Source organism: Haliaeetus albicilla, chromosome 28, assembly GCF_947461875.1.
Source record: "Haliaeetus albicilla chromosome 28, bHalAlb1.1, whole genome shotgun sequence".
NCBI classification, from domain to species: Eukaryota; Metazoa; Chordata; class Aves; order Accipitriformes; family Accipitridae; genus Haliaeetus; species Haliaeetus albicilla.
In genome coordinates this window covers 10,443,545-10,467,666 of record NC_091510.1, presented here as the reverse complement: position 1 = coordinate 10,467,666, position 24,122 = coordinate 10,443,545, and the positions used below count along the sequence as shown (strand labels likewise).

Sequence of the window (24,122 nt, the reverse complement as noted above, 5' to 3'; positions counted from 1 at the left end):
AACAGGATTCAAACGTTGTGGGTAAATGATTTAGTGGAGCGTCACAGTCATTTTTCACACATACTTTGTTTTCATTACCAAAATCTGGAAGGAATAAGTTTCCATATGCAGCAATCAATGTGCAATTGCCTATCTATCTAAAGTGTTTATAAGTCACTTCTCATCCATGATTTTAGCTGATAAATTTACATTAAAATGTACAGGATGAAGTCATTTTATGAAAGGCTTCCTGTTGAGTAATTAATGGAAAATGTTCTGTCCATTTTGCAAAAGAAGAAACTGAGGCATCATCACTAAGACCACATTTCCAAGCAATCATTAGCTTTGAGTTGTTTAACTTCTGATTAACCAAATTGACACATCTTGGAAACTCATTTTCAAGACTGCTATGCACTTGTTGTTTCAATGAAAGTTAACAGGATTTGTATGCATCTCACAGGCCTGAAATTCAGGCCAACTACTCAGAAATCAAGGAATTAGGAATCAAAGGCCACTTTTGAAACGATTTGCACAAGATTACATGTGATGTCTGGGACACAGCCCAGAACTAAACTCAGTCCCCTAGCTCTCCGTCCCAAGAATTAACAGAGTAATTATCATTCCTGCTAACACTACTGATTAGTATTAGTATTTTCCTAAAAGAAGCATAGAAAGTACTTCTGTCTAGCTCATCCCTATTCCCTGCTGGTTTGTTAATCTGACTGCACCTAAAGAATATTTTTTCTCTGGAAAGATTAATTATTCTCACTTTAGTGAACAAAGGTCAGTACATGATACAAATATTGTGATAGTAAATGGAGAACCAAGCATTTTATAAAAGATTTTCAGCTGAGTTCATCATTGGTTTGTGCTAATCGGATCTCTCAGGTAAAACTTTGTGTGTGATGTATTCCTTTCCTCTCATGACCTAAGGTGTTGCCATTTCTGTTTTCAATTAAATTTAAAAAAACCTGAAATACATAGGAGAATTTAATGTTTACAGAAGCAATTCAGTTTAAATATTTACATGCCTAATATCCCAGGATTGTGACTTTTTCATACTGTCCAGGCAAGGTTTTCAGATAAAGAGATTCCAGATTGCTGTTTATTAAAAATTACATTTCTTCTTGGCCCTATTCTCCCTCCATTCTTCATGCAAAAACTAATCCTTGAAAATGCAGGGGAAATGTACTAATGACATGGTGTTATTCTGCATGATTAGCATTGCAGAATACAGCTAGCTTCATTTTTTTGGTGGTAAATTTCTACCTAATCCAGATGATATAATCCAGATTATATCTTGATTATAAAAGCATTTGTGGTCTGTTGAATTCACCAGCAGGCTGGAGATTTCTAAGTATGTCAATTTAAGACAATATAAGTAAAAATAAAGCTCATCATTTACAAAGGAGATGGAAGCTATGCTTTAATGTGTTCCTGATTATTGCTTATGTACATCAATATGCATGCTGATACACAGAGAAGACATTTATTTCCATGCCAATGAAAAACACCAAAACCTGTTTTGAAAAAGCAGTCACCACATTTTCATTCAGTTCTGCCTGCTGTCTGTCATAGCTAAGTGCAAGAAAGAGAAGTATCCTGAAAGTCCATGTGGAAACCTTATGGCAAGCCTCTCCAAGGCAGCAACAGAAACATTTTCAAGACATGCATCTTGGTGTTATTGCTTTAGAAATTTCCTCAAATCGAGTTTCTATATGTGGGAGTAATTTCTGGTTCCTCTTGGTTATGAAGAAATCAAAGTTTTCTTATAGCACTGGCCCTGGGAGCTTCAGTTTTACCATTCTCAGGCTCCATAAGTACGTAGAGATGTGCAAGAGAGAAATGCTAAAAGTGAGAGTTGCAATTTTGGTTCAGAGATGCTCTGATCTTACCTACATGGATTCATTCAATTTTACATTATTCACACTTAGCAATTTGATTCCCTCAGCTATGCCTGTCCACATCCATTGAAGTGACTGGGGTGACAGGACCCCAGGAAACTATCAGCCCCTGTATGATAACAGCCAAATAAGATCTTCCCTTACATCTTCTGTCCCTCATCACCTTCTCTCCCAGCCTACCCCTCATATATGTCTTCCTTTCCATTCCCATATGTCGGTTGCTATCCGTTCCCTGCTTCCTGCTGCTCTCTCTCATAGTATCTTTATCTTTGATTTTTCAACATTGGAAGAAACAGGTAAGTGAATTAGACCTGTCAAATCCATGCATATTGCGTAGTCATGCCCTGTAACCATGCGATGTGTTTACTGTGTCCTCCCTCTGCACCTTTTCCCCAGTGACTCAGTCTCAGATCAGACTTTTGGGGGTTCCTGACTTCAGACATGAACCCTTGAGCCAGCCTCCCGTGGTTCTGCCTTATAGCGGAAAGAAGTAGGTGCTTGGAGACATGTTCATCATCTCATGTGTTTTAGATGCCTACCTTCGGATGAAACTACTTGAATCTTGGAAGACCCTCTTTCCTTCCACTGACTAGAAGGGTAGCCCAGATAACTAGCTCAACAGCTGATAGCCCCATTTGAGATACTTACATTTGGTCAGACGGATCTTTAATTGTCCTACCACATGTCGACTGCAGGAAGCCAAAAGGAGTTTGAAAGAGGGAGACAGATGACAACCATAATTCCAGCTCTAAACAGAAGAAAAAAAAACAATTTAGAGTTGGCAGTACCAAACAACTATCTACTGTTGCGTGTTTTTCATGCAATTGACCTTTTTAAGTTGGCAATTTGTATGTGATACATAAAACAAAGTTTCAACAAAATCCAAATCAACAGAGACTGTAATCCCCAGAATGATCTGGTAGAAAAAACTTTTGCACTACAGGTTTGGCTTGATGCTTTAGATGTTAGAGCTGCCACTCTTCATTCAATTTCTGAACACTGAAGATTGGATTTATGGCCTTACAAGCGCGGAGGTGAGGAATCATAAGAAAAATGAGCATGCTGATTCACATGAAACGTTTGTGCCAAATAAAGCCTTAAATCATTTTATGCAGCTTGTCATTCAGACATATTTGACTGTCATCCAAATTGTTGGAATTGTCTTTCATACGGAAAAAAAATCTGTTTATTTTTAGAGTAATTGGAAAAGCAACAGATTATCTTCAAATTAATGAATAGGTCAAATTGCTTTTATAAGCTTAATAATATTTTCCATTGTCCCTCCCTCTTTAACACCTATCTTTGTTGCCTAATCATTCACACACTTTATTTTTTTGCGTTCGGGTGAGTCATGAAGTGCACATTACGATGATAAATGTATCATCTCTGCTTCCTCTTGGTGTTAACTCAGAGGTGTGATTCACACCATAAACCTATTTTACTAATTCTATCCTTTGTCCTTCATAACCTTGACTCTGTTAACATCAACAGTACTGCTGTAATCGCATGTTTTTACTTAAAAGCTAACATAAAGGTTCTGTCTGCTTTACGTTTTATAAATTCAGTCTGGCACATTTTTTTCTATTACATCAGTTATTCACATGAAATCACAAGTGTTATTGTAATGCAAGATGAAGAAACTCACCTTATATATGAAGGTGATATTTCCCCTCTATGATGCTATTTAACTGATCTATTTGAGGTAATTCAATATTGTAAAAGGTACTTAAGAAGCTCTTTCTTTCCTTTACAGCTTAGGCCACAATTTCCAGTGCCATGTTAGAAAATTGATGCACCCTGTGTGTGTGTGTCCCAAACAGAATCACCCTTGGAGCTTTCTTGCCCGACCCCAAAGACTATACCTATATTCACGCGATCCCTGAAACCCAGAGTATGTACTTTGTTTCTCTGGTTTCATGTGAGTAACAAAAGAATTTGTAATAGTTCTGAGACTGTAGTGGTCGATGATCCTGACTGAGAGCAATTATGTGTGTGTCATTAAAGCAACGTGTAGCTGAGACGTAATATTCTAAAGATAGTAATACATCATTATGTGTGCTTGTGACTCAATAGTACGGGAACATAAGATCTATTATAACATAACTTTCCAATAACATAAGTTACTGGAAAGTTAAACAAAAGCGTCACAATATGAGTTGTTTTCTATGCAATCCTTTCAGAAACAGGAGGCTCCATCTTGAAATTAAATCACTGATTTAGCATGCTTGTGAGCTCAGAGGAAGACAGAGTGATCAGAAGTCACTGGTTAATGATGAGGTGGAGGGAAAATGGTGAGATCTTTTGGAATTGAACACAAAAGCTCACATGCATGCTGTGGGAATCTCTGAAAGCAGAAAGATAACCTTTTTCAGCTTCCAGCCTTAGAAAAAAACAAGCAAGTGCAGAGACTGTTTCTTGTAGCTACAGGGGGTGCTTTTTTTTCTGAAAACAAATAATTTCAAATAAAATATTTTGTCCAGTGATAACCAATAACCGGTGGCCTGCCTTTCCATCCAGGGCTGAATACGCACCAGATTTATTTGGAAGGGGCTTTGCAGGGAAGTGATGTGGGAGTATGTGCCATGAAAGTTGTTAAGAGGTGGGGGAGCAAGGAGGGGCAGGTGGGGAGCGGTGGTGTAGGAGACTGGGAACCTTCCTAAACTGGCTTCTCCCTGGTAAATCTTTATCTGTTGCTCCAGTGGGACAAGACCTACTGAATGCAAATCTGCTAAGGTAACCAGACTGAATAGCCCTAGACCAGTTCTCGGTCCAGCACTAGACCAGGAAATTGCACAGCAAATTGAGTGATGCCATTTTCACTCCTGCAAATGGCAATCTTACTGTTAACTTCAGTGGGTGAAGACACATCCATTAATCAAAGCACCTACTGGGACTTGCTCTTTAAATGTCTGATTTGACCACGGATCTTTGAACTTCTTTGGTAGCCATTTCATTCACGATGTTTAAACAGCAATAAAAAATCAGTTTTCCATCTTCATTCAAGGATGGAAGTTGGAGTAATTTTTGACGTAATTCAAATTTCTACGACCAACTTTAAGATTAAACAAGGAAGTGGGGTACTACTTGAAAAGCTCCTTTCCTTGGAAAACTGATTTATAGCATGACGTTGAAGAAAGAGACCAGGACTATCTAAACACTCGCTGTCCTGTTTACTGCAGCTATCATCTGAGAACTAGTGAACGCTCATTACAGAATGGTTAGTTGTTCTGGTACGGCTCACCTATCTGGGGCTTTCTTCTTTTTTTTTTCTTTCAGGATGACCACTGCCTGCGTAGCCTGGCTTCAGAGGAGCACAGCATGCAGAAGTAGCTATTCCCATACCCACGAGCTCGCCGGCCCCTGGGACGCCTCGCCGCCCCGTCCCACTCCCAGCCTTCCCACGGCGGGCTGTGCCCTCCCTCCCTCCTCAGGTGGGGACCCGTCCTTTTCCCGCACACCGCCCCGGCTCCTCCGGCACTCGGCTCCGCAGCAGGTCCGACTGGATCGGACGTCTGCCACAGGCTGCCCTTCAGCAGCCGGGCCCGAGGAGGTAGGCACAGCGACCGAGAAAGGCTTCTCCCAAGCAAAATGTGACTTATTCCTAGGAACAGAGCACTCGGGGAGAAAAATGTTAATGTGAGACAAGAGAATGTCTCACTCAAGAGGTGGGCAGGCCTAGCTCTTCCTTGGACCCCCCCTTCCTGGATGGAAATGCCTCTGAAGAACTTAACTTTTCTTAGCTTCAGAGCACATCTCCTTTTTATAATCAAGCAGCTCCTCTGCTTTCTGTGTCCACGAGCCACTCTTGTCAAGCTCATCTGGTGAAGAAACTAATGGACACTGGAAACATTCCTCTGACTGCCCTGCTTCGTTTACTGCGTGCTGCACACCAGCACGAGAGGACTCCCTGTTTCTAAAATTGAACTGTCTCTTTATTAACAGCCTCATTTACTGGGACACTGAACTAGCAAATCAGATGCATACGACTTGCCTGGCTGTGCTGCCTCCAAGTTCTGCCTTCCCGCAACTTGTGCTCTCCCCTCCGAGTTCACCGCAGGTAATTTCATCTGTAAGTACTGGTAGGTGGCTGGCTATCTCCTTTTATGCTGCTTATTGCACTGGGAATCTGGGGAAAACTCCTGAAGTGATTTGTCTCCTTGCTGCTTTGACAGACTGTGCCATGAGAAAGGCACATGTAATATTAAAAAAGATAATGAAGCGTCTCCCGAAGTCTCTATAGTCCATTTTAAAACTGCTTGGAAATCTTCTTGGTTTGTGTTTCTTTTAATTATTAGTTGGCAACAGATCAATTATTCTACAATTAGCACTCAAAGAGTAATCTGTAAAGTCTTCATACATGCAGATGAATCTTTTTAAGTATCTTTCTAAGTAACAGAATCAAAACTACTTAATTTTGTGTGTTTTAAAATTCTGCACATTAAATATGAATGGCATTATTTGAAGAGATAATCTAAGGATTTATTCTTCTTAAAAGCAGTAACTATTATCTTGGTTCAGGAAGTAAATTAAATACTTCAGAATATAGACTATCTTTCTGAATATAAAAAAATTGGGTGGGACAAATTTTTGCTGCATCTTATATTACTTGTTGTTATATGTAGTTGCTTTCCTGGTGTCATTGCAAATGATATAAACATGTTATTACTTGCTTGTTGGCACACAGGCTAGAAAGAAACGTATTATCTATTTAATATATGCCCTTCCTGCTGGATCTCAGGTTTCTGTCCAATGAGTTCAAGAGTTACTCTCAGCTTTCAGGCTATGAGTTAAATCTCAGCCCCACAAATGTCAGGGGGAGGTTTGCCATTACATTAATTGGGACCAGGATTTCACTCAATGAGTATTTCTTGGAGAAGATCTTAAATACTGTGTTAAAAATCAAATGAGAGAAATCTCAACTTACAAGTATGTAAGGCATTCATTTCTATCCTAATGTAAAATGACATGGTCAATACCCAGAGGCAGTTAAATTAAGCCTGGTTAGAGCTTTTACTTGCAGCTAAAAATTCAGCAACTCACATCTAGAATAGATTTTGTTTTTACTAAGAGAGAAACAGACTCCAGATATTTAGCTTGTGACATAGCTATGATTTATTTTAGACCATGCATCAGTCTAGAGTGGATGGCTTAAGCTGCCAATGTCAAAGGCTAGTTATCTTAGAAGCCCTTCTAATTGTGCTAGAAGGTTACGCATCAAGTTACGCGTAATTGTGCACAAGGTTCTGTGGATGGCCCAACACACAGGCATTTTTCCTGAAAAAACAGATTAATACATCAGCCAACGATTACTGTCTTAAAAAGCAATGTGTTGCTTCAGTGACAGTTCATCAGTAGTGCTCTTTAGCTAAAGAAACTCAGCTGCCACTTGACAGCATGAAGACTAGTAACTTCTTAATACACCCAAAACCAGCATCTTGAATTTGGAGCTTACCTCACTAATACCATAGCCTATGTGTACTACACAATAATACATAACATTTCACAGATACTATCCCCCTTATCATTAGGCTTTCAGTTGGAGCAGGAAGAAAAAAATACAAGCTCACTACATAAAAATACAGCCTCGCTATTTCTGTGTAAACTTTCCAACACAAAAGCAAGCTCAGATCATTGGAGTGGTGAAGAGAGTGTTCAGGGCAGCACCCAGGCTGTGCAAAACCGGCTTTAAGCCAACTTTATTTTCTCCTGGTTGTGGAACCCTGTTGGGGCTGTTGTATAGCAGAGAATTTAAAGGCTAGCATAGATGCCAGCAGTCTCAAAAGGGCTATTTTAGCAGCCAGGATTATTGGGGCATAAAGGAACCACAAAGCCCTTGCTCTCCGACTGCCTTGTGCCAATAGCACGCAGCGAGGGAGTGACAGAAGACGCTTATAGCAGATGAGGTTTTTGCTGTTCTCGGGGAATATCTTTGTGACCAACTCCTCCGGGATCCCGAAGTCACGCAGATCTGCCCCGGTTTACCAGTGCACTGGTGTTATAGTTTTGGGGAGACAGCTGAAGTGCTGCAGATTACATTTTAAAGACGTGATGCTGACAAATTAAGTTCAAAGTCTTAGCAGGGCCCTTCCAAGTGGCAGCTCTCCAGGGCTGGACAGTTATAGCAGTAACTTCTATAAATCTTTTCAGAAGCTCCTTGGGCTTCAGATACTTCCAACATTTCGTCATTCCCTTTAAACAGGGAAAATTGCCCAATCCCTTTTTGGAGGCCAGCATAATTATACTCTTGGAAAATAATAATAAAAAAGTTTAAACACCAGAACACCACAGTTCACACCACATGATAGAATTAGTTAATTCTCACAGTAAATACTGGCAAAAATGTTAATACAATGGCTTTCTTGGATGCACTCCTGTAAACTTATGTTGATGCAAAGAAGTGCAAAAAGAGCTTTTAAGAGATTTGTTTGGGACTCTTCTTTGTAGCTGGGGAGTAGTTTCATTTCAGCTATAAAACCTCTGCCAAGCTGTGTACATGTCTTGCTGTCCAGTGTGCATTTCTTTATTTAAACATGTCCCAAACAAAACCAACCACAAAATGTTTGTGTTGCTTTACATCTGCTGCTTTTTCCTCCATCACATTTGCTTGCCACTGCTATCCCTGTTAATTAGCGTTATTTTGGAGGAAAGAAATGTGAACAGAAGTGTCAAAGAAGTCTCTTCTATCTACAGCAATAAAACTGGTCACATTATTATGGCCAGAAGCTGACAGGACAGTTCACAAGACAGTATGAGCTATATGCTCATGTAGCTGGATACCTCCATGAATGATTCAAATAAAGTATCACTTGTTTAAAAAGGAAAACTCTCTGGTGAATGCACACTTTACAGTAAAGAGTCCAATGAAGGCGTGCTGTTTTTCTGTTGTGACTAAAGTTATCGTGATAAAATTTAGCATCCATCCTCAGTATGACGTGCGGAAAACAGACTCCCCTTGTCTCAAGTATGTATAACAAAACAAAACAAAACAAAAGAAATCAGATAGCACCTGGGACAGACAACTTCACATGGATTCAGAGGAAGAAGAGACTCAAACTGGTGAAGATTCAAAAAGAAAATGAAAGGAAATGCCAGTCTGGCAAATTCAACAATGCGATGCACTGCGTTTGGACCCTGTTACATTTCAGACTCTCAGAATACCTTCACTTGGCAAGGCACTACACTGCCTATCACTCATAATTTATAAGATTTTGGTGTTCACACAATGTCTTAATTGAATTAATTCATCTGACACAAAGTCCTCTCTGTTTCTTACAAGGATAAAAAAAAACAGATTTAGTGCCATTTATACCACCTTAATTGAATACTCATATAAATGTGCTGCTGGATTTATACCAAGTTTTCAGTAAGGTGAAAATCACAAAAAGAGGCGATCCAAAGGACTACTGGATGTGAGAAACTTTTCCTAAAGTATAAATTGTTGCAAATTCAGGATTGCAGTTTAAGGAACATCTTTTGATTTCTACCTATAAGTGTGGTCTAAAAGAGAAACTTTGTGATTACTAAAAAGAGAACCATGCTAGCTGGGAGAAAAGAGGCTGTAACTGGAAGAAACCGAGAGGTGTGGCTGCGGTGCTGGTGTGGTTGCCATTTCAGGGCTGATGAAGCCACAGGGCCAGTGCTGGGGAGGCCCTTGTAGACCAAGTGTGTGGGAACTGGAGGATGGAGCTGGTGGGGGGAGACCTCTGTGAAGCAAAGAGTGGCTGGTGGCTTTGCAGGGAGAAGAGCAGCTCTAGCACAGAGCAGGGCCAAACCAGAAGAGATCAAATTGCCTCAATTTTAACAAGCAATTCATTATATATGGGGGCTTTTTTCTGGGTGAAGAAATTGTATATGCTCCTATAAACTCAAAAATGCACGTTTAACAGAGTCTCAGCGTGGCTTGCACAGCACCTTGAAAAACAAAGCCTGTGTTTACAAGAGGAATACTCAGAGAGCCAAGGTGTAAGGCCTGTGAGGAGAAAGGAGCTTTGCCTGCTACAGTACTTAAATACTGAATCATTTCCAGTATTCTGTGCCAGATAATCACTCTGGTGCATGTAAGTTGTACCAGTATGATCTGATACGTCAAGAGGCAAGCAGGTTACATCAGTTGTCTTGATCTTATCAGAACACAAAACCCGTGTCTCTTTTTTGTGTTCAATGCATCATTTCCCAAAGCATTTTTCTTGTGTTCCCTTCCCAGATGAACTTTTCCATTCATTGCCTGCTAATTCCTCGATGCAATCTGCATGTCCCAGCACAATTCCTTTAGTTTGTGATCTGCTGCCTGAGCATAACCCCAGAATTTGTTTAGCTGACATTCCAGTAGCCTGAAGGCTATTTCAGTCACAAAGAGATCAATTCAGTTGCCTAACTCGGGTACCTGATGCTATTTGAGAAGCTCTGGGGTATCTAAGCCACCCATCAGAGCTGATAACACAAAATCCGTGGGAGACCTACACCCTTGTCAAGTGGCAGGTAGAGACGAGGGCGGATGACCTTTGGTTCGTGTGAAGTTACACAAGATGCCTACATTTGGGTAACTGGCTCGATCCTCAACAGCTTAAATATAAACCAGTATTTTCATGCCTGTTAACTTTTCCTGCTGCTGTACATCTCTTCCTGCAGCCTGTTTTCTGAAAACAAGTAATTATGTTCTACCTCATCTCAAGCTCATGTAAAGAAAACTCAAGTACAGGAAGCTAGAATAACGGTCAGAAGTAAACTGTTATTTACACTTTTACCCATTTGCCATGTTAAACATATGCATCATTCAGTTTCTAAGCTTGGTTTTCAGTAGCCATAGAAACTGAAGAAGACTAAAAAAGGCATCATTTATTTCCTTTTTCATTTACTGATCTTGAAGAGAATTCCTGAACCTGCAGTGCTGTATTATATTTCATGCACAATTGCTTCCAATCTAATTTTATGTCAGGTACCTCATATTTTAGCATTTGGTATTAAAACTGCAGCAATGGTTTAGTGTGGTACTATTATTTTGTTTCATTGCACTAAAACCAAAAATTGCTTTCCTTGGTGACTGTCCACCCTAGGAGTAGATGTTTTCATATACTGTGTTCCTACTTTATAGTCCTACCATTTTTCATTGCTTGCTACACACCCTCCTTGGCTGCTGCTGAGAATGATGTTTGCAGGAGGAAATCGATGGTAAAGTACTGATGCTAGAAAAATACTTAGCACCGCAAAGCTGTTCCTATGGCAACTGGAGCCTACAGAAGTACTGAACATGTATGAAACCTTATGTAGTTTTCAAGCATGGTGTTTTTGCAAATGCCTATCATTATAAAAACACCTTATTATACCATTTTTTTCTGTTAAACTTCCTAGACATACAGGAAAATGTGTTCAGTATTTTTAGGAACAGACTTCTTTTGATATCATGACTAAGTCATTACTTATTTATGCTTTTGGGATGCCATATCCCATTACTACTGGATTTACAAAATTAAATCATGTTAATTTACAAAAAAGGAGATAGGAGTCATACATATTCAAGTATGTTATCTTGAATAACTTAAGTTTTCTAATGAAATGTGGATGTAAGTCTCTAGGATTAAAAACCTCCTTTATTTTTCATAACTAGATTAATAAATATATAAATCTAGTTAAAAAATTAACCTTGTATGTATTTTCCTGTGTGAGTTGCCTCCACTTTCTGAAACAGTCATTGGAATACATTAGGAAGTCCAGGACCCTGATGTAAAACTCGAGGTTTGCCATTATGCCTGGTGTACGTGCAGCCAAGCCCCCCCCCCTGCCTGGGGCTGGTTTTGAGGTGCTGCACAGCCTGATACCAGGGTGCAGCCTCCTCCTGCTTGGGGGTCCTACCCGGCACAGAGGGGACAAAGCGGCGAGAGCAGGGCAATCAGCAGTTCTCTTTCTTTGCTACCAGGTAACGTCTTCCTTCACCGACACACCTCCTTGCATACACAGCACTGAAATACACAGAAAAATAAGCATATGACAAAGCGTAGGGCTGATCCAGGCTGAGGGTGATGAGTCCTTGCTCCAGTGGTAGCTGGCGTGGTAGCAGCGGCAATTGTGGTAGCACCCATCTGCAGCTGGCTTTCCCGTAGATGCATCCCTGGTGCCTGCGTGCTAGCCCGCAAGTTTGAGCCTGTTCCAACTAACTCGTCTGTGGACAAGGGTGTGAGAGTATGGCCCCATCATCCAGCCGTACCACCATCTGTCCAGATCCCAGAAGCAGGGAATACTCCAGAAGCATATTTCCCTCTGTGCTCTTGCGAGATTTGCAGTTTTCCAGCACAGAAGATCTTTGCTCTGCATCTTTAGCTTTTCTGTGCACCAAGCCTTTAGAATTTATGCAAATTTTTTTTTAAAAAGTGTCTCTTATGCTGCAGTTGGTCCCTTGTCCCAGGCTGCTTCCACCTCAACAGCCAACTACTAAAATTTAACATTCAAATTCTTCCTGGGAAATACAGGCAAGAGTCTTGTCAGCAAAAATGAATATCCATGCAAGGAGCTTTATGATACAATGATTTTAAAGTAATATTTACCTGCTAGTGTTCTTCTTTCTCAGCTACTGAAGAACTCACCATCAACAGGGTCTTTCAGGCTTTCTCCTAGGACTGTCTTTTATTAATATAATTAAAGGAATAGAACAATCCATCATCTCGCAACACTGGGATCCTTAAAATGATATTTCAGGCTGTGTTTCTGTCTGACCTCCTACTTGATCCTGAGTGGGGGCCTACAGTCACCTCCAATGTGATTAAAGAGGCCATGTACATACCATTCTTCACCGAACACCCCACATGAAGGGACCTGGATTAAGGTCTCTCCCAGAACCTTCCCTGCTTTGGGGTATTTTTCTTACAAGCTGTTTTACGCCTATTGTCCTCAGTTACCATGATACGGCACAGAGGAATGGGTAATCCTCAGAGAGATTTGTCTGGAAATCAAGAAGTAGAAGACACCAAGTGCCATCCTCTACTATCACAAGCATTAGAAATGTATCTATATGTAAAAAGCAAAGGACCTTAAAAAGCAAAGTTTTGTTTTATAAGTTTAAAGCAAAAGTGACATCCAGTGGCCTACAAATCCAGACAGATTGTTGCAGTTGGTATTACAAAAGCCCTGCAGAATTTTTTCAAAGGCAATTTCATCTTCTTTGCTGACTTCCATGAATTTGCTCTTCAGTAACCTCTTTTATGAAGTTACAACGCGACTTAAAAAATAAAACCATTGCACTAGAGTGGTGAACAAATTTGGTTTGAACACATAAGTTTCTCAATAACACCACAGTGAATAAGAAAACATTTAAAGATTGCATATAAGGTCAAGAAGGAGAAAGGTTAACTTCACAAGGATTTGAATACTTCATTCTTGACACTGAACCTCAGGAATGCTCTATATTTGCTTTCTAAAATTAGATCAATGTGAGTGTAGTCATTTTATAGGCAATTTTATAAATGTGAGTAAATAATGAGCTTGATAAGATGTGCCTTCTGGCTAAACATTTTCCAGATCACTCTGCAAAGATGTCCCGATTCCACAATGTGCTAATCATCTCCTAGGACACAATAAAGCCCCCTGGGAGGCAAGGTCCTTTTGCGAGGAGTGAACCATGCAGCGAAGCAACAGTTGTGAGCAAAATTGGAAGAGCCGCTCAAATGCAAACCCAGTGATAGGAGGGAACCTAAACCCCCATGGAAAGGCGTGAAGAGCATCCGCACCCTGAAACCAGGGCAGGCAGGGAAGCACTAGGCTATGACATTTTGCAAACCCAAACTATTTTGCAATGTGCTCTTGTCTTGCCTTCTCAAGTGAGACTGATTTCTGATGTGGATAAACCTGCCCATATAACTCTGCTAATACACCTCTGTCCAGAACTGCTCACAGGGTTTTTTTTCTATGAAGAGATTAGACATAAGCAGTTTTCAATTGCTGGACCTCTGCCTGCTGGTACTAAAGGCTATCAATACACACAGTAAATCCCAGAAAATAAATGGGAGAAGACAAAGAAGAAAGATACAACCAAAGATGGTTGCACACACAAGGAAATGAACAGTAAGAGATGATAATCAAAAAGCAGGAGCAAGAGGCTTTGTAAAGGAAGAAAGCCTACACAGTTGCTTTGTCATCTTTCCTGGAGCAACCACTAGTAACAGGAAGACTATACAAATACCACCACAGAGTCACCTTTTTCTCTTAGTAAACCAAGACCTGAGGTAGTCAGTTTTTCTCACGTGCACTCTCTCCTTCCCTTAGAGTTGTCTAGTCATCATATTGGAGACAGTTTCAAAGACAAGTAAACTGTCACATCAATTTTCACCTGGGATTCAAATTTCCCTAAATAAGAAGGCCTGTCTGTATTCAATAACTTTTAAAAACAGTTGGAGAAACGTTAGTAAAACACTAACTTTTCTGAGTTATTTCAAGGGCAGGAGGCTCTAGAATAGACACATTTTGAGCAGTGGCAATCTGGATCCGGAAAGACTGCCAGTCAAAAATCACATGAAAGGAGCGTGGTAAGGAAGTGAGAGAAGTCCCTTCAGAACAGCTAAAGAAATATAAATATCCTCGATCCTGCCAGCTTGCGCCTCTTTAGCAGAAACACTCAGCCGCAGACTCAGAGGCCTTGGGAAGCAGCTGAATGGGTGCTAGTGGCTTCTTTCCTGACTCAGGGGGATAACAAGAGACGGAGATTGCAATGGTTCTTCTGCAGTCACATCTGCTGAACAAGCAGTGCATTTGATGAGGAATGGGTACCTTTCCATTAAAAAAAAATAAAATCACAGTTCCCTCTCTGTTGACACAGCAGCAGGGCACCTCTGTAATCAGCCTTTCCACCAATGGACAGTCTTGTTTGGGTATCTTTCATTGGCAATACAAAGCTAAAAGAGGAAAGAGAGTTTAACTAGGACACAGCCACCAAGTCTGGCAGTGTTCCCTTTGAATATTTTTCTAAGGACTTTGTCCATATGACTTCTGAGCACAAATGCCAAATGACATTCAGAAGAAAAAGATTAAGCTGATAAAACTGTGCAGCAGGTTTTTTCTACTATTTTGGCTGCCTGTGGTACACAAATTACATTACATTTTTTGCTTGATTAAAATGAAAGGAAGTAAAAGTAGGTACTAGCCTTCCTTTTTAATTAAACTGATTAAAAAGGATCATCTGCGTGTTTGTCCTTTCATATTTCACTAGCTAAATGGGTTCTCAAAAGAGCTGCGCTGCAAGATAGGATATCTCTAATGGGGTAGCAATTTTTTTTGCAGGTATCTACTCAGTTTATCTGGATGCCTCATTGTTAATAGTCTCCCCTGCCTAGGCAGCTGTGCCTATGACAGCAGAACAACATGTTCCCTCCAGTACAGCATGTGGAGTTATTTCATGTCCAACCAGAGATAAAACGTAAGCTACTCAAAAGGAACTTCCAAATCACCCTGTAAAAGAAAACTGCAGAGAGACAAGTTGCTGGCAAGAAGAGAGATGAAAGGGTTATGTTAAGGACTTATTGACCATATTTCTCTTTCATCGGGCTGGATTATGCAATCTGCCAGGTGCAGAATACTTGCAGTTTCTAAGAGCTGAGCAAGCATTACAGATATGTGCGGAGCAAATACCTTCATTTAAATGACATGCTGGGAAAACAAAGTCATTTTGCATGGAGGTCAGGATGTGGAGGGAACAGGTGGCAGATGCAGATATTTTGGAATGGTTCTTCCACACTTTGGAGCATGCAAGGGAAAAGATTTAATCTGCATTGTTACAGGGGTCGGTGGATATTTCCCTTCCTTATTTAGACATATTTACTGAAAAGGGAGTGAGACCACCTGGTAATATATTTTTGAGCTTAAGTACTCCTGCAGGGCAGGGCTGTGGGGAGCTGGAGACCGGCCCTGCTGCAGCGTCACTGGAGCAGGGACTGACGGTCCCAGGGGGCTGAAATGGGGTCCTGGGCTGTGGGCAGGGTGGGGGGACCCCCGGGGAGGGGTCAAGGACCCCTAAAATAAAGAAACAGTTTGCACTGGGTGCCAAACTTTCAGTTGGCTACATTTAAATGAGGTTAATCCCCCATAGCAGATCTAGGCTTACTCTGTCTAATGCTTCAGGAGGAATTTTATCAGGCGATGTTCTCACTAGCTGATTTGGGAATCTTAAACTTACTTAAGTGCTTGTGCTTTCTTTACCCTAGCCCTTTGTCACTTGGGTGATTTGTGCCAGCCATCTGGTAGCAGATGTCCTTCGCAGAGAGCTGTGCAGCAAAAAGGCATTAAACACTTTAGTCTTCTCGGCATCATCTGTTTAGATCTTTCCTCCCCTCGGTGTAGAAGACCAAAGCTTTCTCAGCCTTCCTCCTACTATTAGTGCAATTACAAAAGGATTTCCTGTTACTCCTTACAGTCACAGCCTTTCTGCTTTTTCTCTCCTTAATTGCGTGTTGCTCTCTTAATGTTGCAGCCATGCCTGGGGTTTTAGGGTTCTTCTTCTGCCCCCAGGTGGGTAAAAGAGCCTTCCACAGTGGTGGCTTGCTCTCCCATCCTCTGGTCTCCTGGTTTATTTGTTTCCCTCCGACTTTACATATCACCCTCTGAGGTTGGTTGAAATCTGCTTATTTTGAGTATCTATTGCCTCATACTCTTCCTCTTTTCAGAAAATAGGGAACCCCGCAACTTCAAAACAGCCCAGGCTGTCCCCGTCGTGATCTCTAAACTCGTTGCACAATTAATCCTGGTGTATTATTTTTCTAAGTACTTAAAGCACTTCATCACCACTCCTGTCCTTTGGATGTAGAAATGTAAAAGCACTTGGAAATCAAAATAAACAGCATGCCTCTTGCTTTTGTGTGCTGAAACAGTTGCTCACTGATGTGTTAGCATATGAAGAGGACAGAAAAATTTCTTTTATTTTTAAAAAATGTAAGTCACCCTTGGTACGACAGACTCACGGTTCAAAGATAAAGATAAATACAACTCTCAGGTCTTGCATTCTAATTGAGCAATCTGTTGGAAACATGAAAACTGCAGACAGCTTTTAAAGAAGTTGTTTGTACTTTTACTTTGGTTCTCTTCAAAACTGCACAATAATGGAAATCTAAAGGATCTCACCCACATTCTAATGAAACCAATGGAGAATTTCTTGTGCTCATTGGTAGATTTTCGCTACGACTGAAAGTATGGAGCAAAATAAGATGTTCAGTATTTTAAGTTAAATCTCAATAATCAAAATTGGGAGGGATAATTTTATTGTTTGTTTAGAGCCATAATATTATTATGTTTATGATTACTATCTCTTATTTTGTTGGCTTTAGAAGAAGCAGAGTGTTCTTAAAAAAATACCATTATTAATGATTGTGTGCAGGGGTCTTGTAAAATGTAGACTGTCTAAAATACCCCTCTAAACCACAAATAATAGTGTTTCAGCATTAGCTTTAGCTTCACTGTCTTTCTGAGTAATTCATTCTGCTTTAAAAGCTTAACAAACAAATTAAAAAATTATGATAAACAACAAATTACCAAACTATTGGCGCAATTCTGTACAAGCATAGTTCAGAGCTAGGAAAAGCGGAAAAACAATGGAGGAGGTGCAGGATACTATGTCTTATTCATTTTCCTCTCTTCATGGGCAAGATGGAAAAACACAAAAGATGTTTAGAAGGGAAGACAAAGCAATATTTTTTATCTCCTGCTCTTCATTTTCTTGGTCAAAAAAGAATTACAAGCAAAATGTGGACTGACATCCCCAAAACTCTGAGCAAAATTTGGGTGAATATTTCTAAGTGCAAAAGCATGCTTTTCAAAATCAATGTTTTGATGAAAATGAAATTGTACCAGTATTTTAATGAAAAGATCTTTGAAATTAAAATAATGACCTGAAGCAAAAATTATTTCTAATATGCCATAAACTGTTTGCATCTGCGGTTGTGCAATGGCAGCATTAAGTATTTCTGGATTTTTGCTTCTTTGTTTTGGGGAATACTTTGCAAATGGAACTTTTACCATTCTGGGCAAAGATGAGGCAAAGTATGGTCCTGGGATGCCCCACAAAACTGTTTTGTCCATCACTGGAGAGAGACGCAGCATTTATAAAAGACAAAGTAACAGGTTGACAAGGATTTTGCCCAGAAACCAGAGAGTGATGAAGCGAGTGAGAGGTGTGCTTATTTCAGCAGGTCTTGATTTAAAGCAGAGGTAAGCTGGTGGCTGAGCAGTCCAGCACCTATTCCCCACAGCAGCGAGAGGAGCTGCGTGCCACGGCAGTGCCGTGTGTTGGCATTCCAGCTCCTGCTCCCAGACAAAAGGAGCTTTCATTTAAACTGAGAGGTATTGAGTAACGAGCCTCTGCACAACACAACAAACTGAACACAACTGTCTCAAGCGAGGCTCTATTAAAGTATGGGAGATTTGCCATGGCCCCACGATTTATCATTTTAATTGGAATAAGACAGATTCCATCAATGATTACGGAGCAGAGCAGCAAGAAATGTATGTTTTTCTTTAGCAGCTGTTATTACACAGAATAGACAAAGAGCTAAGGTAGGAGAAAAACCCCTTTTCAGTGTAAGCAGATATCCATCTAATCTGTAGAAGACGTGGAGAAGAAGGGAAACAGGATCTTTCAGATACAATCAGTACTGAAGAAGCAAAATCATGCCTTTTCCACAGCCCTATATAGCTACAGCCATCCTTCCTTACCTCTTACAAATCCTGTGCTAGTGCTACAGTAACTTCCCTCCACTTCTTGTTGGCATATTTGAACAAGAGATTTCAAAGAGTGGTTCTTTGACCTTCCCAGGTGCTGCTCATTTAGAGTTTCTTTTTATAGGCAGTAAGTTAAGTAGGGATCAATGAGGACCACCACCAAGCAGGAAAAAACAGAATGCAGCTTAGTACACCGTGTTATAGATCTGGTATTTTCACTATGGTAAATTAAGGATTTTAATATTATGCCTCCATGCTGATATAAAAGACCATAATAATTAAGTTTAAGGTTATAATTTTAATTAATAAATATCATAGCCTACTGGCTATTTTTTCCAATGTCTCATAGCCTTTGCGGAAATGACACATTATTGAGCAGAGGAGCAAAAGACTTGAAGCAGGTTAATTTTTCATGCAAACCGGTTTTCTGCTGTCAAAAAGATCTCTAATGATCCACTGTTTCCTAAACTGAAGATCACGATTCCATCCTCTGAATACATACTGATTTCAGAGCAGACAATGTAAGATTAGGGACCTGGCCATCAGAGTGCAATATAAAACCATGTCTGCAACATAGGCTTCCACGTTAGGATAAGGGAGACGCATATATCTTTAAAGGTATCTAAAAAATACCTAGCAGATATTCAGCTAGAAATGCCCACAATGGTCAGCAATGGTCAAAAGCCAAATAAAATAAAAAAAGATGACTGTGCCACCACGATCCAAATGTGAATATTGTGATCAGTTTTGGGAAGCAGTGGTAGAAACCTCTTAGAGGTGAACAACAGAAACTGGCCAGCCTCCATGTGAGAACACTGTACAGATCAAATTTTTCACCTTGGGAAAGGTGTGTGTGAAAAAGACATGCTGGGGACCCAAAAAACATGGCTGAGATCAAGAAGGAGAATAGAATTACGACTCATTATTCCTTATGATAAGGGACAGTGAATGACAGCAAAGTGAAAACAAATTGGTTTGTTGTTTGGTTTTTGGTTTTTTTTTTACTTAATGCAGAAGTAACTGAGCTGCAGAATTTGCACTTAAAAGTACAAACGAGTTAAGAAAAATAGGTGAGAGAAATTCATGGAGTGTAGGTCCAAAGCTGCCTATTAAACAGGATAATCAATGTGCAGTTTATATTGAAGGAAGAGCTAATTGCTAGCTATTCACTGCATAGGTCAGGAAAGGGGGGGAAATTTGTTGGTTCATGCCTTTTCTTCCAACTTGTATTTTTTCTCAAGCAACCGTTGTTGGAAATAGGATTCTGAGCTGTTTCATTAGCTATACATGAGTTGAAAATAAAAAGTTAAAGATATGGATTTAAACCACTACAGAAAAAGCACATTTGTATTTTCATTAGTTAAAAGTGCTCACACAGCTCAGCTGACATGAGCTGTCATTTTTGAGTGATGAACCACGTCTACTTTTGATCGTCATCCCATATCCTTCACTGCTGTAGCGCAAGAAAGAATCAATTTTAGTTCTCAAAGCTAAACTTGCTGCCTAGTCCATGCTAATAGTAAAAACATAATCAAGACTAATTCAATGAAACAAATGGGTTTTGATTAAATAATGTCATGCAGAAACACCAGACAAATCGAAACACCATTTCCCAGAGTTATGTTCCCCTCTAGTCCTGGTAGAGATTGAATCTGAGTGTGTAATATATCATAATTATATCCATTTCTGTTAATCATTTCATCAAAAATACTCAGTCAGTGGTAAATAGTAGGCTAAAGGGTAGGACGGTGACAGTTGCTGTCATGGGTTTGCTAAGCAGGAAAGCAGGAAATCGCCAGACCTCCCCTCTTTCACATCTCTCCCATGCACAGGGGACAGAGAAGAGGTATCTTTTTCCCATGGAAAAAAAACCCAACTTAAATTCTAAACTACCTCCTACACTTTCCTGTGAGTTAAAACTCCAGTTGCATCCTGACCATCTCTTGGCTCCTCACAGTTACCCGCTGTCAACTCAGAAATCTGCAGCACATTAAGAAAGCACAAGTTGAGGACAGCCCAAAGTAAAGTGAATTAGAATTATGACAAATATCACAAGGAATATAATTTTAATTCAGTAAAGGCATTCCCTTTTTATTCAGTGCATTAGCAGAGTTTCCATTCGGAGATGCCAGAGAAACAGAAAAAAAATGGAAAAGCCATGCAGAGCTTCTGTTAAAATACAGTGCAGCTTGATTTGAGCATTTATGTATGGTCTTGCCTTCAAAACCTAACTCTGCAAACAGCATGTGAGTGTAACGTGTGGTTTGAGAAAAAAGTCGAATAAAAATAAAAATATATCACATCAGTCAATCTCCATTTCAGGAAGTGATGCAAGCAAAGTCCGCAGCAAAATGTGCCTCCCAGAAATACTCTGCCACCCACAGCATTGTGTAACTTTCCTTTAGCATGAAACATGCTTGGGCTTAGCTACTGTTAGCACCAGTTAATTGCACCCCATGCAACCTTGCTGAAAGTTAAAAAACAACAAACAGATGATGTTATTTCCCTCCCTCTGCAAAAGTGGGTCTGATTAAACTCCTGTTACAAAGCCCTGCGACAGCAGGAATGAGTCCTGCAGTCTCTGATAGGAAAACTGCCTGCTCCACATCCCACCAAAGTGAATGCAAAGGCTGGTTTGCTCGAGAGCTGTTTGTGTTTCGGATCTTGCCTCTTTTGCACCCCTGCTGCTTCTTTAATTTCAACTTTATTGTTTTGTTTAATTTCTCTTATTTTCTCTCCCATCACCTACTTTTCTTTTTGTTCCTTTCTAGTCACAGTTTCCAAAACTGCATAAACAAGGAAAAGTACGGTCAGGTGACAAAACTCAACACCTGACAGTTACTTCTAGGCAACACTGATGCAACAATCGCAGCTGATAAATGACTGTATTACATCATTTTTAATTTGGCTGCCACCATAGTAAGTTTTGCATATTGAGCATCCCACTGCATTACCCCAAACCCAATACTTTCTGTGCATATCTATGCGGACTATTTTCTGGCAAAGCAACGGCTGCCTTAGAACTATTGCACAAGCCAAGTGGAACTAGAAGACAGCACATTATTTGACACTACTTATCCTGCTCTCGGAATACTCGGTTGTGTTTTTCAGTTGCCCTATTCCTGTGAGGCCACAGCTTCCCATCGCTGCTGCAGAAACGGTTCATCTGCTATTGCTTGCTTGCTTTCTGAGCAGGGCTGGTGGCAGGAAGCCACAATTGCTCCCTGTGTTTATCTCTCCCCATCTCACAGCCCTGACACAGCGAGTCTATTTGGATAGCAAGAAGCTGTGGTAACTAAGCAGCCACAAAATCGAAAAGGGACATTTCCCAGCTACTTGCACTGCTAAGAGTAAGTGCAAAACAAGTTCTTTGTAACAGAACAAGTATATTTTTTAATGTGAATGGAGCGAGAAAAAGGAATAGCAGGTTTTGTGTGGGTGCTTTACTTAACATAATCTTAAACTAAATCTTCCTGCTTTAGAATAAAAACTGTTCTTTTTCCTAGAGACGGTTTTCACTGACAAGGATATTAGCAATAACTTCATATTCCAGTTACAATCTCTACATAATTCATCTTGAGCCTTTCTGTGGGTAGTTCAGAATCATGCACAGCCCATGTCCCTTCCTTCTCCAGAAAGTAGCTCCCATTTCCTTAGGGAATAACAAAATGCCTGCCTTTATGAAACAGCCAGACCCACTTAACCCCTTCCTGCCATATTTAACACCTCGCCTCCGGAAGAGACATTTCAAGAAAATACTACCAGATAGTTACAGAAAACATTTGAAGGGTTCAGTTTAAAATGCAAGCTTCAAACCCATACCTCAGCTTTCCCAAAGGAGGTAGTGCTCAGACCTACGACTTCAGTTCAAGGTCACCCGGGGGATCAGGAGCAGACTCAGAGCGCAGACCGGGACCAGCATTGCTCCCGGACCTGCCTCCTGTGCTCAGACCACTTCTGTTATTTTCATTTTTTAAACAAACAATGCTAGTGACCACAACAGTCTCCAAGAAAGACTAACAAAATGGTCATGAGCCTGCTAGCAGTAAAGTTATTCTTCTATTTCCAGATGGGTTACTGGAAGCAAAACCTAAATTTTACGTCAGTGGTGCTCCCGAAAAGTAAGATTTGATCATAAAAAGATCACCACAGATTTCAGGGGGGTTTCTGCTCACACACAGACTAAGGGTTTGACAAGTTCAGGGTCCAGTTTCTATGCCCCAAGCATCATTATCTTCAGTGGACTTGCATTATAAACAATGAAAAGTACATTTTAAAGAAGAAGGGGCTATGCCTGTATTCCTGCAAAGGTAAACTCTGCCTAAACTCTGCGTATGCCTGTCCTCCGGACATCCAGTGGCCAGCATGGCCCAGCTGAGCCAGAGACGATGCTCAGCTTTTCTGCACAGGCCTGGGGAGGTGTTTGTGTATCTCGCACTGATGGGCAAGATTTCCTGGTGCATTCCGGCTGCCTTTTACTGCTTCAGGGATGCAGAGCAGTCATAAAATTTAATTGCCCAATTAAGCAGGCTTTACAGTTCCTTTGTGTTGCTGGATTGCCACAAAGCAGATTGAACAGACTAGTGAATTTGTCCCTTTTTTTTTTTTTTGTCAGAAAAACATGAAATACATGGGCTAAAGTAACGTAAATACAGAGGTGGATATAGCTTGTATGGGAAGGCATGTGTTTCAGTGTTGTGGAACGAGTTACAAGTGAGAACCCTAATCCCTTCTGTTCTCTTTACAAGATGGCAGAGGGACCCCCAGCTGTGCAAGTAAAGCTGGCCCAGCCAGGGCTCTGTCAGGACTCTGAGATGGAAACACTCTCCTGGGGCAGCAGAAACAACCTTTTGAGAACGAATCATGGGAAAAGGGGAAAAAAAAGCATATAAGCATCAATGACAATTTGCAAGTGGAGGACTCTAAACTTTGATGGGGAGTAGAGTTCAGTGAAGGCAGCAGCAGGTGAGGGCTCAGACCGGCTGAGCCCACCGCTCTGCCTCTCACCACCTGCTCGTCCTTTACCAGGTCCCTTTGGCAGTCCCACAGCTTTTCTCCCCACCCACTGTTGGTGGGTTCCTGTTTATTTTCAAGCCTCTTGGTTGTGCGGTGATGCCGGATGCACGTGCCTAAAGAGAGGAGAACAGCAAACACTTTAGGGTGGTGGAGGCCTCTAGAGACAACTTCACTACAAATAAATACTATGGTTATCTAAACACCAGCAGGCATCTCAGTAAAAGTGGCTTCATGTTCAAGAAAGCTGCCTGATCACTTCCAGGTTAATATTTTTTTTTTATTTAACAAAGCAGTTTGCTGACAATGTAAACTATTAGCTACAGCAGTGCTTCTCAAACTGCCAGCTGCAGCTACCAGAGAAGCCATGGGAGAGTTCAAAAGGACCAAAGCTCACAGAAAGTTAATCAATTCACAATATTTTTATACTAAACCGCCAACAATTTAAGGCAGTAAGTATTTTTCTTGATAAGTAGGTGGTATCCAGGGCTTGCAGGATTTTCACGGAAACAGACAAATCAAAGAGAAAGCCATGCT

At 40.6% G+C, this 24,122-nt stretch overlaps 2 long non-coding RNA genes across 2 annotated transcripts in view; one reads left to right on the top strand and one right to left on the bottom strand.

Moving 5' to 3' along the window:
• Nucleotides 1-5,165: 5,165 nt before the first annotated feature.
• Nucleotides 5,166-24,122, top strand: part of LOC138682520 (uncharacterized) — a 24,173-nt gene continuing 5,216 nt past the window's right edge. The window contains exon 1 of the long non-coding RNA XR_011322632.1: nucleotides 5,166-5,940. This is a non-coding gene — a long non-coding RNA (uncharacterized lncRNA). The remainder of the gene's footprint in view (nucleotides 5,941-24,122) is intronic.
• LOC138682521 (uncharacterized) overlaps nucleotides 19,559-24,122 on the bottom strand; it is a 16,582-nt gene continuing 12,018 nt past the window's right edge. The window contains exon 3 of the long non-coding RNA XR_011322633.1: nucleotides 19,559-23,701. This is a non-coding gene — a long non-coding RNA (uncharacterized lncRNA). The remainder of the gene's footprint in view (nucleotides 23,702-24,122) is intronic.